This window comes from Girardinichthys multiradiatus, chromosome 23 (assembly GCF_021462225.1).
Source record: "Girardinichthys multiradiatus isolate DD_20200921_A chromosome 23, DD_fGirMul_XY1, whole genome shotgun sequence".
NCBI classification, from domain to species: Eukaryota; Metazoa; Chordata; class Actinopteri; order Cyprinodontiformes; family Goodeidae; genus Girardinichthys; species Girardinichthys multiradiatus.
The window spans coordinates 37707139-37723443 of record NC_061815.1 but is presented as its reverse complement, the minus strand read 5'-3'; the positions used below and the strand labels follow the sequence as shown (position 1 = coordinate 37723443).

Below are 16305 nucleotides of genomic sequence, written 5' to 3'. Positions count from 1 at the left end.
TACATTTTCATCATGACATTATGGAAAATAATTAACTTAATCACAATATGCTAATATTTTGAGAAGGACCTGTAAATGTTCTCAAACATTTAACATTTTGTTAAAACCTGTAGTGGAAATCCAGACGTCATAATCCAGGTCTTATTGTCAGTGTTCATTTGCTACTGAAAAATACACCACTGGATAGCATCTTTAACTGAGCCCACACACAAACTTCACACAAAAGGTCTTCATTTCCAGTCGAGACAGAAAACATATAGTAATGTTATAATACCAGAAGGACTTCGGCTGAACCCTCACGCTGTCAAAGCTCTTCTGAATGTACTCAGTGTATTTAATCAGCTCAAGAGGGGACTGCTTATCTCTTTGCACTTGTCATGGATAGCGTATTGAACATATCAGAGAGAGAAATGGGAATAGTTCATTATTTTCTAGAGCTCACAATGAGCCTGATGTATCTTGTTGCAGGCCCTCCACTGACAGCTCATTTTCTAGACAATCCTGGCATTCAGTTCACAACGAGACGGGCAAGAAGAGAGTTAGAGGGAGAGACAGAGACTTAGAGTGAGGGAGGAAACACAGAGACAGACAGAAAATAGGGCTCTGGATCTCCATTGCTTATTCATGACGCTGTGGCATGCTAGGTGTGTTAATAATCTCTGCAGAAACCAAGAGAATCGTGGTTGTTTGTTGAACACCTTGGCAAGCTGGGTCCCAATCAGCAGCAGATGGGAAAACAGGGGGATCAGGATGATCCCAGACAGAGGGAGGGAGATTAAGTGTAGGTAATGTGCAGAAATGGAAGGGGCCGAGTGTGTATTAAAGGGAGAAGGGCTGAGTACCTGAAATTTAAATCCATCGAAAGTGTGTGTACAAGACATACTAAGGAGCGTATGTGTGAATCTAGGTGTGCATCTATAAAGGTTAATCAGAAATGGAGTGGAAAAGAGAGAGGCACAGGGAGAAGGATAAAGGAAGAAATACTGTGGGTTGGAGGGGAGGGAAAGAGTGAAATTCAAGAAGCAGAGCTACAGCATTGTCTCCAGTCTGCTCGCCTTTTGTGGCTCTGATTGATTCTGATTCTTGTCTGAGGAACTGAGGCAGCGGCCATTTTTCTAACCACACTGCATTGTATGTTTAATTCTTTGAGGTCGCAGCTTGGACACAACCTGCTTCACATTGTAATTCAAAGCAAGGAGTAACTATGACTGCAGGGTAAAACAAAGCTGCAGGGACTGCAGTAACATTAGTACTGAAATCACAAACGCCTCGTGGGTTTGGGTTGTGTCACTTTCAAATGTACCTTGTTACATTAAAGCAGTGCCTACAGAGAAAGACACCTGTTGGTATGCATTTGCATTTTCCAAATAGAGAACATACCCTCTGCAATACTTGCACACATTATTTAAAATGTCCAGAGGCCATGCAGCCTTTCATTGTATTTACTATTAAATGCAGCGTCTTCTTCTGCACAAGCTGAAGCAAAAGTCTCCCTTTCAAAGGCGTCTGCTAGCATGGCTTTAAAACACACATTTTGTAACCTGTCAGAAATTCATTCAGAACCAGACCCCATTAGATTTGGTGTTTGTATCCTTTTTATCCCCAATTTTTTTCAAGTGTATACTTTCTCAGAGGTACAAAAAAATCCTGTTTCAGGTTATTTCTGAACAATCTTTGCCAACACCGTTAGCTGCAAATGATACTAAAGTTTTTTTTTTTTACAGTTTTTCAGTGATACATTTTATTATCTGTAGTTGAAAATTTTAAATACTGCATAAGCACTGAAGAAGCCTCTGAGAGCCATCTTTATCTAACAGCAATGCTGGAAAACTACTAATGATTAAGCCTTTACAGTTTTTTAGTGAGTCTGGGCTCTCTATAGGCACTAAACTAAAATTTTCCAGTTTTTGTGGGCCTAGACTACATTTAATTATCTCCAGTTTAACATCTAAAATACTTAGACAGATCCAACCTGAACTGGATAATTTTACGCTGAACAGAGATTCTTTAAAAGTTTGAGATGTATTAAACCTTTGTGAAATCGCAAAAGTAAGATTAATTGACGGTTTTTTGTTGCTAGGGCCAACTTTCGTATAGGACAGCTTATCAAACCACACTATATGGACAAGTGAGACTTGAACTGCAATATGTAAGAACATTTTTTTAAACACTTCATGATATTTGAAACATTTAGTCGATATGTAAAAAAAATAAACTAGGATTTTTCTTTCTTCCCAGAAAATGCAGCCACATCTAGTCTTGTTCTTGTGAAAACAGGGATGTGTATTTTCCCATATGGTTTTCTAACAGTCTTAAATGTTTTCACAGAGGTAATAAATATAATATTAAAAATAAAGACAAACCATTGAAGGACTGGAAGTGTTTTGCTAAAAAACCTAGAGCTCACCTTCCACCAGTATGAATGCATCAGCAAGGATATGTAGACATGCAGAAAACAGTTAATTCCTTAGGTGAAAAATATAATTTATTTAAAATATAACAGTAATATATTCCTACTCTGTGACCATATTTCCATTATTATCTAAGCACTGCGTCCATTCTGTTGTTTCTGTGACACCAGTCTAATTTGGGCATTTTGCCATTGACAGGTGATTTTAATCTGAACCCAATTTACCCCCCAGTGTGACTATCTTATCATCATGTGCTGTAAATTTAATACAACCATTTGGTAACAAAGGATGATTTCAAAAGTGCCATTCTTCATTTACAAATTTTACACCACAGGTTCATGTAAGCTGCTGCACACACGCTTGTCATACCAACTACATAGAAGCAAAGGAAACTACTGCTTCTTCAAAGAAATTGTTGTAAGTTCCTCTTCCCTCTGTTTTCTGTATGGATTGAATTTTCACATTTATTTAAGGCGTCTACAGAGACGCTCTTTCCAAGGACAATGATAACATCAGTTGCACCAAGTGAATGTTGTTTCACCAAACGCCAGGTATGTTTAGAAGAAACAGCCCTCCTGTCACCATGGTAATTTATTGTTAACAAAGAAGCAAGAAATGTTATGCTTTACTAGACAAGAAGGAATAAAAATTTAGCCTGGACACAAACAGTGTCTAGTGACTGTTTCATGACCCCAACATGGTTTCTTGATCAGCTCTGGTCATTTAAGGTAGGGAACTACCGTTTATACAAACGGTCCAAAAACTTCATGTTCAAAGGTCCAAATCTGATTTCTAGTTGAGGTCAAAGGTCTGAAACAGTACAAAAGTAAAGAAATAATCCAGTTTGTATAATAAAAACTCTTCAGAGAGGAAATTAAAAATTCACACAATGCTGATATTTGGCTATGGAAGTGTTTGCTGAGGCACTGGGCTAATTTTAGTTTGCTTCCTATCTGCTTTCATATGGCTCATTAATAGTTTGGGTCCTAACGTGTTTATTGCATTTTCAAATTAATTGTGTGCGAACAAAACTTACAGAAAGATATTCTTGTCGTAAATTAAGCACTTTGCCTCTTAAAACAGCATGCTGTGCTATGTTTATGTCTCTTTATCATGGCTGTCGGTTGAGCCTCAGCTGCTATTGGTTGAGCTTCCATTTAGCAGACTGAATAAAATGACAGAAATAGAGGCGAGAATGCATCAACTGATAACCTATTGTTTTCTCTTTTGTCAGGAATACAACCTGTGTGCACAATTTAAACTGAGCTATTAAAACTGTAGCAATGTCATCCCTTACTACAGCCTTGTTGATGAAATGGTAGGACTGTAGACTAATACAATTTGGAGTAAACAACTTGATGAGGACATACTATACACAGAGACATCCTCCAAGGAGCCTCGATGTGTGGCTTGAAGTGGGCAAGATAGTTGCAGAGTGACTGCCAAGGCAGGGCTTGTGTTACAGGGATCCCAGGATATCAGACACCAGGCGGCCTGAGCTCCCTCCAGGCAGGGCAAAGTCTGGCAGCCAGCCCACAGCCCAGATAGCTGTAATCAGCTCCATTACCTGTAGCACTGACGTCCATTTAGGAACAGTCACAGTGGAACTATGGCTGCACGGCGGGGATTAAGGACGCAGCAGAATCTGGGGAAAAGCACAAATAGCATGTAGTTACACAAGTTAACGCCACACCTGCTGGAGAGCATTCATACTGTAGCTGCACGCCACACAAACATGCAGTGAATAGGGAAAGAGTTTCTGGGTATTATGCGTCCTGGCACAGGGCATATGTTTGATCGTCTCCTGCTCTATTTCTATGAAAGGAAAGATTAAAAATACTCAGCTTTGTTCAAATGACTGGGGGGGGGGGGGGGGGTGAATCAGCTGTCTTTTGACAAGTACATTGTAGCCTGCAGTTTTCTGTCCAGAATACAAAGACACATTTATCACTGCAGCTGTGGTAAGGAAGGAAGAAAGGGGGGGGGGGGGGGGGGGGGGGGGTGTCCTGTGCCTCGGCATATAGCGTATCTGTCTTTTTTAACCTTTATTACTTCCTTTCTCTGGGAAAAATACTTTATCTCCCTCCTCTTATATCCATTTGGGATTCCCTTTGTTTGATTTTTTTCTTTCATTTCACCATCTACCCTAATTTCTTTGTCTTCTCCATTTTCCTTTTTTCTATCTTAGCTCTCATCACCTTGCTTTTGCTGACAACATTATTACTCAAATGGAATATGAAGCAGAAATATGTAAAGTTATGTCGTACTTCTCAGTTGTGGCAACAAAAGGTTACTACCTCCGGCAGAGAGCTGTAATATTTCCATATTTTCCTGTCCTCATGTATATTCAGTGAAAATGATTTATCCTGCAACATTTTATGGCAGTTCAAACCCAGCATCTCTTCCTTAGACATTCTGTAAATCTAAAGCATGGCAGAATGTGGTTGTTGGATTTGTACTCTGCAGAAGTTAAGCAGAGGTTAAAGAGAAGTCATCCAAACCACCTCTTTCATTACTATCTTTCATTCACCAATTAGTGTCAGTGTTCCCCGCTCTGTCCCCCACATGACCTTGCAGGGATGAGCTCAGTATGCTGTAATTCAGCATTTTGAGTCGGCCTCAGGAGTGGGAGGCACCTTATGGCTGCCAGTGACCCACATTATAAACTATTGATGAGCGACTGAGGGTGCAGTAACAGAGAGGAAGGACCTTCTGGGGTATGTCAGGACCCAGATACCGCCCCTAACCACCCTCATGCCCTTTTCCTTCTCCCTCTCTCTTGTCTGCATGTCGTCTCTCAACAGGCTTTCATTTCAAAGACGCTCTGTTGTTTTTCTTTCATCACTCACCCAGTAAACTAACTTGCAGCCCACTAATGCAGACTAGCTGTGTGCCAGGTACGCTTATCAAGACATACCAAGGTTTAAAAGGGTTTCAGTTTTAAAACCACAAATATTTCTGGTGTACTGTTCCCACAGATTTAGATGTAAGCAAAAATGCAAGAGGAACCTCTGGCGAATATGATAATAATATTAAGATGATTGAATTTGAAAATTTGAAATATTTTATGACTTTTCAAGACATTGCAGAATTCTTACTGCAGGGTAGCTACTAGAGCAGATCGACTGACTAAATAATCAGATATTGTAGTTTGGTATACTCTGTGTTACTTAAAGTAGAATACTTTGAGCAGAATCTCAAAAAGCTGTAATTTCAGAGAAATTGCCTATGGGACTAGAGTTTTTGACGCTGAATTGGGCGTAGAGTAATTCATTGCTGCCCCTCCCCCTCATGTTACTGCACACTGCCTGAAAGAAGCCTAAAACACTTTTCCTTGGCTTGCAAGAAAAAGAAAATTCAGCTGTTTAGACTTATTTGCGGTTGCACTAATAGACATGATATGGAAACTAAAGGATTGCAACTCTAATTAAGGCAATGTTTTACAATTGGCAAGCTATAAACAGCATGTCTATTAGGCAAATGCAGGCAGGCTAGCTGAGCAGATAGCCTGACTAATAATCAACTAAGCTAATGTTAGATTTGTGTTAGTCTAAGAAGAAAGGCAATTGGTGTAATAATTATGGAAGCAAATCGTTACCATATTTCAAAAAGCATTTTCAGAAATGCTTTTTCATTTTAAGAATGTGGCTGCATTGTTTGACTCATAAATGAAATTAGTAATCAATAATCCTATTTGCATTTTAATTTTCTTCTTCAAGACTGCTCCTTCTTTCACTAAATTAAAATGAAAATGAAAAAGACATTTGAGATTTATTTTTCAAAATATGCCCCAGCAAATAGATACCAAAATTCAATTTGAAATGTAAACTTTGAAAATGAAAACACATTTGCTGAAATGCTTTTTCATTTTAAGAATGTGGCTGCGTTATTTGACCCATAAATAAAATTAGTAATCAATCATCCTATTTGCATTTGCATTTTCTTCTTCAAGACTGCACATTTTATGCCATAATCAAAAAGAAAACAAAGCAGACATTGCTTTTTCGTTTTCGTGGTCTGCCCGCAAAGTACTGCCCAGAACTTGAAAACGAAAAAGCATTCCGAGCGGCGGGCGCAGAAGAGTGACGAGAAATTGATTGAATTGCTGCAGGGCTGAGCTCAGTTTGTGGCAGTGGCAGGCAAAACTGGTAGTTCCGGTGGCAGGTTGTGGCATCCCCGTGGCAGCCTTATGGCCTGGGACATCTAGTGTGTTTTTAAGCATTTATTTATAATTTTCTGTGAGTGACAATTCAGAATAGCCGCTCGTGCTCTATAATAAACTGGCTGTTTGTGCAATAAATTTTCGTCATCCTTTCAACACGTAACACATACACATAGTGTTATTTATTTTCCATGTCAAGTAAATACAATCACCTTATGTTATGGGACTAAAGCTGTTTATTAAATAATAATCAATAATGAAATCATTATTTAAAGGTAACAGGCTATAACAACAATGACATCCCGTTTGTCGATAATCAGCATTGGCATCACTTCCGGTGGCAGCTCCACAGACACTATTAACAATAATGACATCCCATTTGCCGATAATCAGCATTAGCTTCCACAAAAACAGCGGCAACCGCAATGGCAAGCTTTTACAGCCGGTCTGGCACCTTTTGGCATCCTCGCGGAATGCCCTGCCACCCTGCGGCAGTTCCGGTGGCAGCTTCGGTGGCAGGCTGTGACGGAACTGCCACAGCCTGCTACTGGAACTACCAGTTCTGCCTGCCACTGCCACAAATTGAGCTCGGCCCTGCTGCAATTCAATCAATTTCTCGGCACGTTTGCAATGTAATGCACTGCAGACGTGCACAGCGCCCCCTACCGAACAAGATGGGTAGCTCAGTCAGCAGGGAGCTGAGGAAGAGCGGCTGCTGACGTCACTCTGCTGCGCCCGCAGCTTGGAATGCTTTTTCGTTTTCGAGTTCCGGGCCCTGTGCCAATACCCACACTACACCCTATGCCCCTCTATGAAGTGTTTACTTTGTACAAGTGCATGTAAGGGTTGAAGTGCGCAGGTTACAAGCGTGCAAAATTGGAGAATTGGGACAGTAGGGATTACATCATCGACTTGCACCTCTGCACCGTAACTGCAACATCAAAAAGGGCGGGAACCGGCGCTGTTTTCACAGTCTTGCTGCTAAAAAACTATTTAAAACTGCAACAAGCAATTGTTTTGAGGAGAAGAAAGTGCAGGAAGTGAAGGAGGCTTATACACCAGACTCTCGCTGCGCCAGTGTTTGTTTGAAAGGTAACTTCAGTGTTATGGGCTACTGACTGCCCTGACTCACTCTGAACCCAGTGATATCTTACAATGTTGAGCCTGGAAAACAATTTTTTTTTTTTTTATTGTCGGCTTGCTGTCTAAAGTTTACGCAGTTCTTATTATTACGATTTTATGGCTGGTTACGTTGATGGTTGTGATTGGTTTTTGCTCAGAACGTCATCTGCAGCAGTGAATTGTGGGTAATATACTTCGGCGAAGTCCGCTTAGATGCGGGCTTCGCCGAAGGGCGGATGTGGGGCACAAAGGGGGCTGGGCTAAGGACCACTCTGGAGAATTGGGACACACTACGCACTCGAACCCATCAACGGGAACGTGCAATTCAGGGACACAAGGGTGGAAGTGCGAGTATTGGGACAGGGACCTGGGCAGTACTTTGCGGGCAGACCACGAAAACGGAAAAGCAATGTCTGCTTTGTTTTCTTTTTGATTATGGCATAAAATGTGCAGTCGTGAAGAAGAAAATTCAAATGCAAATAGGATGATTGATTACTAATTTTATTTATGGGTCAAATAATGCAGCCACATTCTTAAAATGAAAAAGCATTTCAGCAAATGCGTTTTCATTTTCAAATTTTACATTTCAAATTAAATTTTGGTATCTATTTGCTGGGGAATATTTTGAAAAATAAATCTCAAATGTGTTTTTCATTTTCATTTTAATTTAGTGAAAGAATGAGCAGTCTTGAAGAAGAAAATTAAAATGCAAATAGGATGATTGATTACTAATTTAATTTATGAGTCAAATAATGCAGCCACATTCTTAAAATGAAAAAGCATTTCTGAAAATGCTTTTTCATTTGAAATATGGTAACGATTTGCTTCCATAAATAATAGATGCAATAGAGATAAGCAGAAATGTTAGAGCAGACAAAATAGTAATTGCAACATGTTACACATTTTTGTTTAAATTTTGCCTATAAATACCAATACCTGTACATACCGTAGTATTTTTACTCAAGCAGATCATACCATGAGAATCTCAAACTTGCCCATGTTGCAGATTAAACAAACACTAATTGCTGCTGAGCTCAGCTGTGTCTTCTTGGTGAATAAAGATCAAGACTGTAATGTGCACAGCCTGAACGCAACGAGTCGGCCTGAATTACCGTGCCGCGGACACACTATAATCTGCCTGTTCGGACTCGGCTCATTTCAGAGAAAGGTCAAGAGCAGAACAGGATCTAGAGGGGTGTTTCTCTACGTTGCTGCGTAGCTGCCGGTGGTAGATAATCAAATTAGAGAAAATTCATGGCTATTAAAAGAGAGACATCTTCAAAGGCCGTGTTTTTCAGTTGTGCTGCTAATATGATGTTTCCTTTAGGCTACCAAACGTCTTTCTGGTCATTAACCCAATTATCATATTAAATTAGTGTAATATGTAAAAACAGTGTAGTGTTAGACATGTAAATACAGCACTAACTATATCAACTATTTCTATATTTGGTAAAAATATAGAAATGATTGAAGGAGCGGCAGAATTCCTTCCTGCTAGCCTGATGTAACCTTTAAAATCTGTGTCTCCCCTTTTTTCAAAAGGGAGGATGAAAGGTAATGAGAGAGGCAGGTTGTTAAGTTTAATGGCAAACAGGAAAACCTCAGAATGGCTCTTTTTAATGATGTGCCTCTTCTCATGCAGCTCTCGTTAAAGACGAGGCCAGAATGCTCGGAGAGGACAGGCAGGGGACTGTGTCCGTGCAGACTCTGCACAACCCCCCATCATCTCCGAGATCTGCAGCAGGAGTCTCACAATCCTTTGTTTGCTCTCTTGAGCTTCTTCTGTATTCAGCTCCTATTAGCATCAGAATACCCTGTAAATAAACCAGGCAATCAGGGCCGTGACCCCTTATATCCACAGCACGAACAGACTCCCCTACTTCTGCCTCCTCCTCAGCCTCCCCTGCTGCACTCTACATAACTTTAACTCGCTCAGATTTGCAACTGAATGTCAAGCGTGGTGTTTGGCTTTAGCGTGGGGCAGGTTGTTCCGCGGTTGTCTCCCAAGAAAAGGAACTGGAGTATCGAGACGAGCAAGGGAATTGGATCTTTGACACCTGTCACTTCCACTCTGCTGCACCTTGCTCCCTCGCCACACATAAGGACTTTTCATGTCACAGCTCAGCATGTTATCACGAGTGGGCACAGGGCCTGAGAAATCCAATTACTACCTCTGTGTCAGACCCCAGCCACCATCCTTATGTATGCTGTAGTCATGTTCCTCAAATCAGAAAAGATGTGCCTATTAGTTCCTTCTTTTCTTCTGACCACTCTCCCACCTCAGTTTTATTCTGTGTGTGCCTCTTTATATTGTGGCAGTGGCTTGTGGGTGGCTAATGCTGCGGACATTGGTTCTGATTACGTCACATTAAGCGGCATCGTGGTGCCGACTTCATTGTTAGATAATAGGGAAACCTGGGAAAGAATCAGCAAGCCTCCAAAGATACCAAACAGATCATCCATTGTGACAGGGAAGCAGGAAGTGTGCTGGAAAGAGTTAGACCCAGTAGGTATAAATCTAATGTATCTATACACAATGGGGGTGTCTCGCTATGGCACTTTATTTCTTTTATCTGCCTTCTATCCCTAAGTGAACGCCGTCTGTGTTGTTAAGTGGGAAACAATGGGACTGTTTGTTCAAGCTATGATCGTTTCCCAAGGTGGCCCACTTCCTCCGACTGTACAGAACATTTACCTGCCTATCCCACTCTGTACCCTTGCGTCGCCGTGTTACAGTGTCCTATTTCCAGGAATCGCTTTATAACAAGACAAGTGGAATTTCTTGAGAGGCAAGAACAGGGAAAAGAGAACGTGGGAGAAAGTAGGCACCATGGTGTTGCTTCTCTGACGAGATCAAAAAGAAAACAGCCCTGGTTAATGCAAAGTGAATATGACTGAACGAGAAGCCACATTATATTACTTATGTAAGGTCACTTTTTCGAGGCAAAACAGAGGCTCACAAAACTAGCAACAAATCTAGCAGCTTTTTTCTTTGTTATTGGAGAAAGTTGCCAAGACTACAGGTGAAAGCACCCATTCTGCAGTTACTGTCCTCAGCAAACAGCGAGTGCTGACGTGAACCCTCCCACTTCCCAAGGACTGACAGGTGGTCCATCTGTAGCCTTGTTGTGTCTCTGTTTCTTTTTCTCTAACGTTGACCTAAGACTCTTTCAGATAAACAACTGAGAATTGGTTGGAGCTTCTTTACTTCTATACCCAAGTGTTGTTGGACGGCCTGACTGCAGTCTCCCTACCAGCCTTTCTTTCAATCTTCAACCCATCTCCTCTTTTCTCTCCCATCCCCACTCATGTAGTCTTCATATTCCCCCCCTCACCCCCATTCATGGATGTAATTTAAATGTCTGTTTCTGCCCCTTTGCTTCACCCAGACTCAAGGGTTTGGGAGCAAATGAGCTGGCCAAGCTCAGACAAGCTTAAACAGAAATACTGCGTTTGTTCCTGTGTATTTAAAGATGTCCTCTGCTGATGCTCTGCAGAAGGCATGAGCCAGGCAGACAGAAGCAGGGAGGCAGGCAGGTGGGTCAGCTGGCCCGTGTAGCAGAGTGGGCAGGTCTGCCACAGAGATGCTAGCAGGGCACAGAGTTGCATTTTAGGAGCATGTTGTTAACACTCTGCATCCTTTCAAAAGTGATATAAAGGTCAAAAAGATAAAGAACGCAACATGTTTCCAAAAGTATGTATAATTTTTCACAGCTAACATATTTTCAAAAACTATATGGTAACATTTAGTTGAAAGGCAGTTTGTTTGGAAATTTGCCTCCACCAATTATGCTGTGCTAAAGCTAATCTTAAAAAAACACTTCATATGAAACAAACCTGTAGTACGATCTAATTTTCTCTCAGATATTTTTAATAGATTCCACCCTGCAAGATATCTCCCCACAAAATCATGTTTTAACTGGAAACAGATCAAATTATGCGAACATGGTGAGCTAGAGTTTCGGTTTAATTTGAACTATAATTGCATTCTTCCTCATCCTCCATCTTTCACAAGTTAAAATAATTGTCTCTTTAAAACACTGCAGCCGAAAAGATGAATTTTATCCGATTAAATTAATCACTGAATTATACCAGTGAATAGTTTTTTTCTTACAGAACTTATATAGACTAACAATATTATCCGGTTTACAAGCATAAACCTACTGAGCTGATTTCTTGTTTCAGTAAAATCAGCTGCAGAAAAGAAAAGGCAGATGATAGTAGTGCTTTTACAATTTGAAGTTAATTACGTCTGCTCCCATCCCATTATCACAACATATCTGCAAGGGAAATACAGTGCTTTGCAAAAGTATTCACACCCTTAAACCTTTACACATTTTCTCACACTAAAACCAAAAACTGACCAATCCAAAATCCTATATGATTGTAAAGTTAAATGAAAATGATTATAGTAGGCTTCAGCGGGTTACCAGTACGCCAAGATTTTTAAACAGTTATTGTTTCCAAACAGCAAAGAATTTCCGTCATAAGGTTCCTACAGTTTAAAATCTTTTTATACAGATACCTGACAAAGGCATCTAAAACTGCTCCATACAGAACTGTTGCTACACATAGATTGTCAGCTGGCTGAAAGAAGATGCTTCCCTTGGTTACAAGAAAGAGAAATTCAGCTGTTTGGACATTTGTGCAAATATAGGCAGTCCTGGCTCGCCTCCATGCCAAGGCTGCAGGCTGACTACCTGAGCAAACTAATTAAATCCTAAATAAAATCCAGAGCAACCACTTGCCTTCAGAAGTAAATACAGCTGTTCCACGAAGGCCTCAAAGGTTTCAAAATGAAAACTTTTCAAAGACTCTGGATATACATGTTTATTCCTTAACTCCACTTTTTATTTTGTAAATGAATAACTAGTTATTCTTTAAATATTTTAGTTCTGATAGTTTTTTCCTCACTTTCCTAGATTTATCACATATATAATTATCTACATCCCAAAATTCCCTGAAACATAAAAGTAGTGTATATATTCACAACTTATTAGAGACAAACACCAACATCTTGATACCTAGATGGCCTGGTGCTGCTGTTGGAGCATTGTGATACAGTATTTCCGTGCCTAGTAATGGATTCATGCTGGAAGTGTGTCACTTTCTCTACGAATTCTCTGCATGTTGTCGAATTGGCAGCACAGTTGAACAGTTGGGCTCTTTTCAGGTTGAGATGAAACCAGCCTTCCCCACAGGCTTTGTGGTGTTCTGTGGCCACATACGTGCATTGTGTCGGTGCCGGAGCCTGTGTTGAGAGAACCTCTTTAACACAGTTTAGCCTTGTGCAGCCATGCCTATCTGTTTACGCCTTCCTGCCTGGGTTAAATCCAGTTCAGAGTGCCTGTTGAGAGAGTTAAATGTTCACTGGCTCATGTAATGTAGGAAAAAATTGGCATGAATGATAATATTGGCTGGTCTACACAACAACGAATCACACCTTTCTCCTCCAAGTGCTTCGTAAGCCATGATATGTGTCAAGGGTGATGCTTTTCCAGGCTCACAAAATATGACTGGGGCCACTGTGACCCTTAGGAGCCAGTCATTATTGGAGACGGGTACAATAGGGTGAGAGAATCCCCTCAGCAAAATCCTATTTGCTGCCAGGGCACCGAAACCAGCCCACGTATGTCATCATGACAACCTGCTTGCATTGTTTCCACTACATCAAGCAGTCCATTGGCCAGTGGTCCTGCTCCAGAACAGAGCAGTGCTCTATGATGACAGTGATTTATAAACACCATAGCGATTGCTTTTTTTTCTTCCCGCTGCTGTTACACAGCTGTTAAGCAGATGCCGTTTGTACCAATTTAGAAACTAGTCCATTGTTTGTCAACGCCAGTTTGGAAATTCATTCTTTATACCAGGAGGCTGTTACACAATACCCTGGCTCTGCTGTATGGATGAGCAGCAGTAGCAGGAGGAGGAGGGAGGAGCGTGCATTGGAAGAAAATATTTTCATAATTTGCCTTGAATTGTTGCTGGCCTGTAGTTCTTATTGATGTGTTTCTAGAAAGACAGTTTTGCAAGGTCCTGGACACACCAAGAATTTGTTCTTGCTGCACTCACTGATGCAAATGTTCATGAGTGGAAATGGGGTAAAATAAACACTGATCTTACCAGTCATACAGGCATAACTAGTGATATTTTGTTGGCCAATTATTACCTTGATAAATTGAAAATGTAACTGTTTTCACAAAGTGTTTGTTGTATGATAACACAAAGATTATCTGGAAAACAGGACCAGGTGATAGAACGGTCTCTCTCTGGATCACAGAATATCTAATAATGCTCTAGAGCAGTGACCCCCAACCTTTATATCATCACGGACCGGTCAACGCTTGACAATTTTACTCCGGCCCCGGTTAAACCGTCATGTTGGTGTGCCCGCTGAGACGCACAAACTCAACAACACGCAGCTGCTCTGTTCTGCATATTTCTGCCGTTTTTTAAAGGAAAAATATTATTGTGAGAGCCAAGAGCAGCTCATTCTACACAGATTTTGCGACGTTCTATTTAAGCTTTTGGAACGGCGTCAACGAATGCGTGCTACAAGCAAGAGACGGCGTCCTCTCCCACAACGTGTTGCTAAGCAACCTAAGCAACGCCCAGCTGAACAGGTATGACTTTATACACCTTTGATACCAGCGACAAAGGCTTGTTAAGTTCGAAGAGACATTTTGTTCCGTTTAAAGTGGACCAAAAGTAGCAGGAATGAATCCACCTGCATCTTTATGAACATACCTTTAGTCAAGCTGCGGCACTCTTAGTTGTCCCATTGTCTGAGAAAAACACGGTCTTCATTTGCCGTCCTCAGCACAAAACTCAGCCGTAATTTGGTCCAATGCTTCATCCACGGTTTAAAACTTTTTTTGGGAAGCCACTGGGCTTAAAAAAAAAAAACAACAACAAATAATCCAACACGAGAAATTATTAAAAAAATTTAAAAAACACATACACGCTCAGCTGCATAATCGGTTCTTCCCTGTTTGAACTCGATGTGGATTTTTGAAATACGCGCCGTCACGCATGTCGTAACCACAGTTTGGCCAAATTCCGCAAATGACCCCTCCTTTTCATCCTTAGAGCCAGTAGAATAAAATTATCTCTCAAGTCTTTCACGTCAATCCCACCAATCAGGAAGCAGAGACCGAGACTTCCGGTGACTCAATTTTGTAGGGTGTGTTTACTTTCTGATTCAACTGCTTGTAGTTTGGTGTTCGTAGAAATTGTTTATATCGGCTTTTAGCCAAGATTCTGATGTTTCAGAGGATACCACACATGTCTATGTTTAACTAAGGGACGTTTGAGGAATAAACATAAGGGGAAAAAAACTGGGGATTCCCCGTTTGCGGGGGGTGGGGCCTAAGTTTAATTATTTCTTGTGCGGCCCGATACCAATTGATCCACGGACCGGTACCGGATAGAGAATAAAGGCTATGGGACAGACCTATTTGTACAAATACAACCCAGATCTCATTCATAACATTATTAACTCACCAGCATTTTTTGCACGTCAAAATATGTAAGCACACCTCATTAAATCATGAAATCTTTTTCTACGAGATCCATTCAAACTAAATTGTGTTCAACATAATACTTTAAGGGGAAAAGGTTCTGATTTAATGTCAGAAATGTCACATTTTTTAATTATTAATGAACTTATTATAACTATACATGAGCCTGAAGTAGCCTTTCTGTGACCGATACATGGAACAAAGATGAGATCAAACCTGTGTGTGAGAGAGAGAGAGAAAGAAAAAGAGCAGTCACTCTTACACAGCTTTCTAGCTGTAACAACTATAACATCACATAAAGTTTTATCAGCACAACCTGTTAGCTCTTAAATGTAGTATGTTCAGTGATCATATTTTTACTCATTGGATTTTGTCTGATCATTATCAAGGGCTGGTCAAGTGTAAAATCGGCCTATTTTGTTCATCAGCTAATATATCAGTGCATTTCTATGTCTAAGATGATCACTCCAAGTCTGACTTTCTCAGCGTTTAGAATTTAACTGAGAGAATTTAAGGAACTCTGGTCAGATAGGAAAAAATCAGAGAACGTGATTTTTTTTATGTGAAGAATTCATATAATTACCTCAATATACGTGAGCTGGCAGTACTGATTAGATGGGAGAGGAGGACAGGAGGAGAGGCATAAAGGATGGCCTTGTGCAGGTAGCTGTGAGGGATGAATCTGGGGGTTTTCAGGGGGGCTAGTTTGATGTGGTTGAGCCAGATGCTGTAGGGAAAAGGAAAGGACTTGGTGCTGTGCAGAGAATGATGGCTTACGTGGCGCAGTAAGGGTGCCCCTCTACTGTTTGTAAAAACAAGACCATCACACTCCATCTTGCTGCTCCCGAAGGAGCCAAGCCTCCAGGCTGATTTATGGCCTGCAGACTGAATTGGCTGGCTGGGATGACGGCAGTGCTTGGACTCTCCCTCGTGAGTAGAGTAGGAGGCTGCTTGCCCGAGGTTCAACCGCAGCTGGCCGTAGAACTGTCCTCATACAGGACAGACTGGATGTTAAGCTTCATTCGTGTTTCGAGGATCAGACGGGACCAAGCCTGGTACTTCTCAAGAACAAACCAACCACAGAGATTCA

At 41.0% G+C, this 16305-nt stretch overlaps 1 protein-coding gene and 1 long non-coding RNA gene across 9 annotated transcripts in view; one reads left to right on the top strand and one right to left on the bottom strand.

The window, feature by feature from the left end:
- The window catches only part of pcdh19 (protocadherin 19), an 80387-nt gene that overhangs the window by 54111 nt on the left and 9971 nt on the right, over positions 1-16305 (top strand). The gene's annotated exons all lie outside the window — the stretch shown is intronic.
- LOC124860274 overlaps positions 2468-16305 on the bottom strand; it is a 51810-nt gene continuing 37972 nt past the window's right edge. Inside the window, exon 3 of the long non-coding RNA XR_007036309.1 lies at positions 2468-4056. This is a non-coding gene — a long non-coding RNA (uncharacterized LOC124860274). The remainder of the gene's footprint in view (positions 4057-16305) is intronic.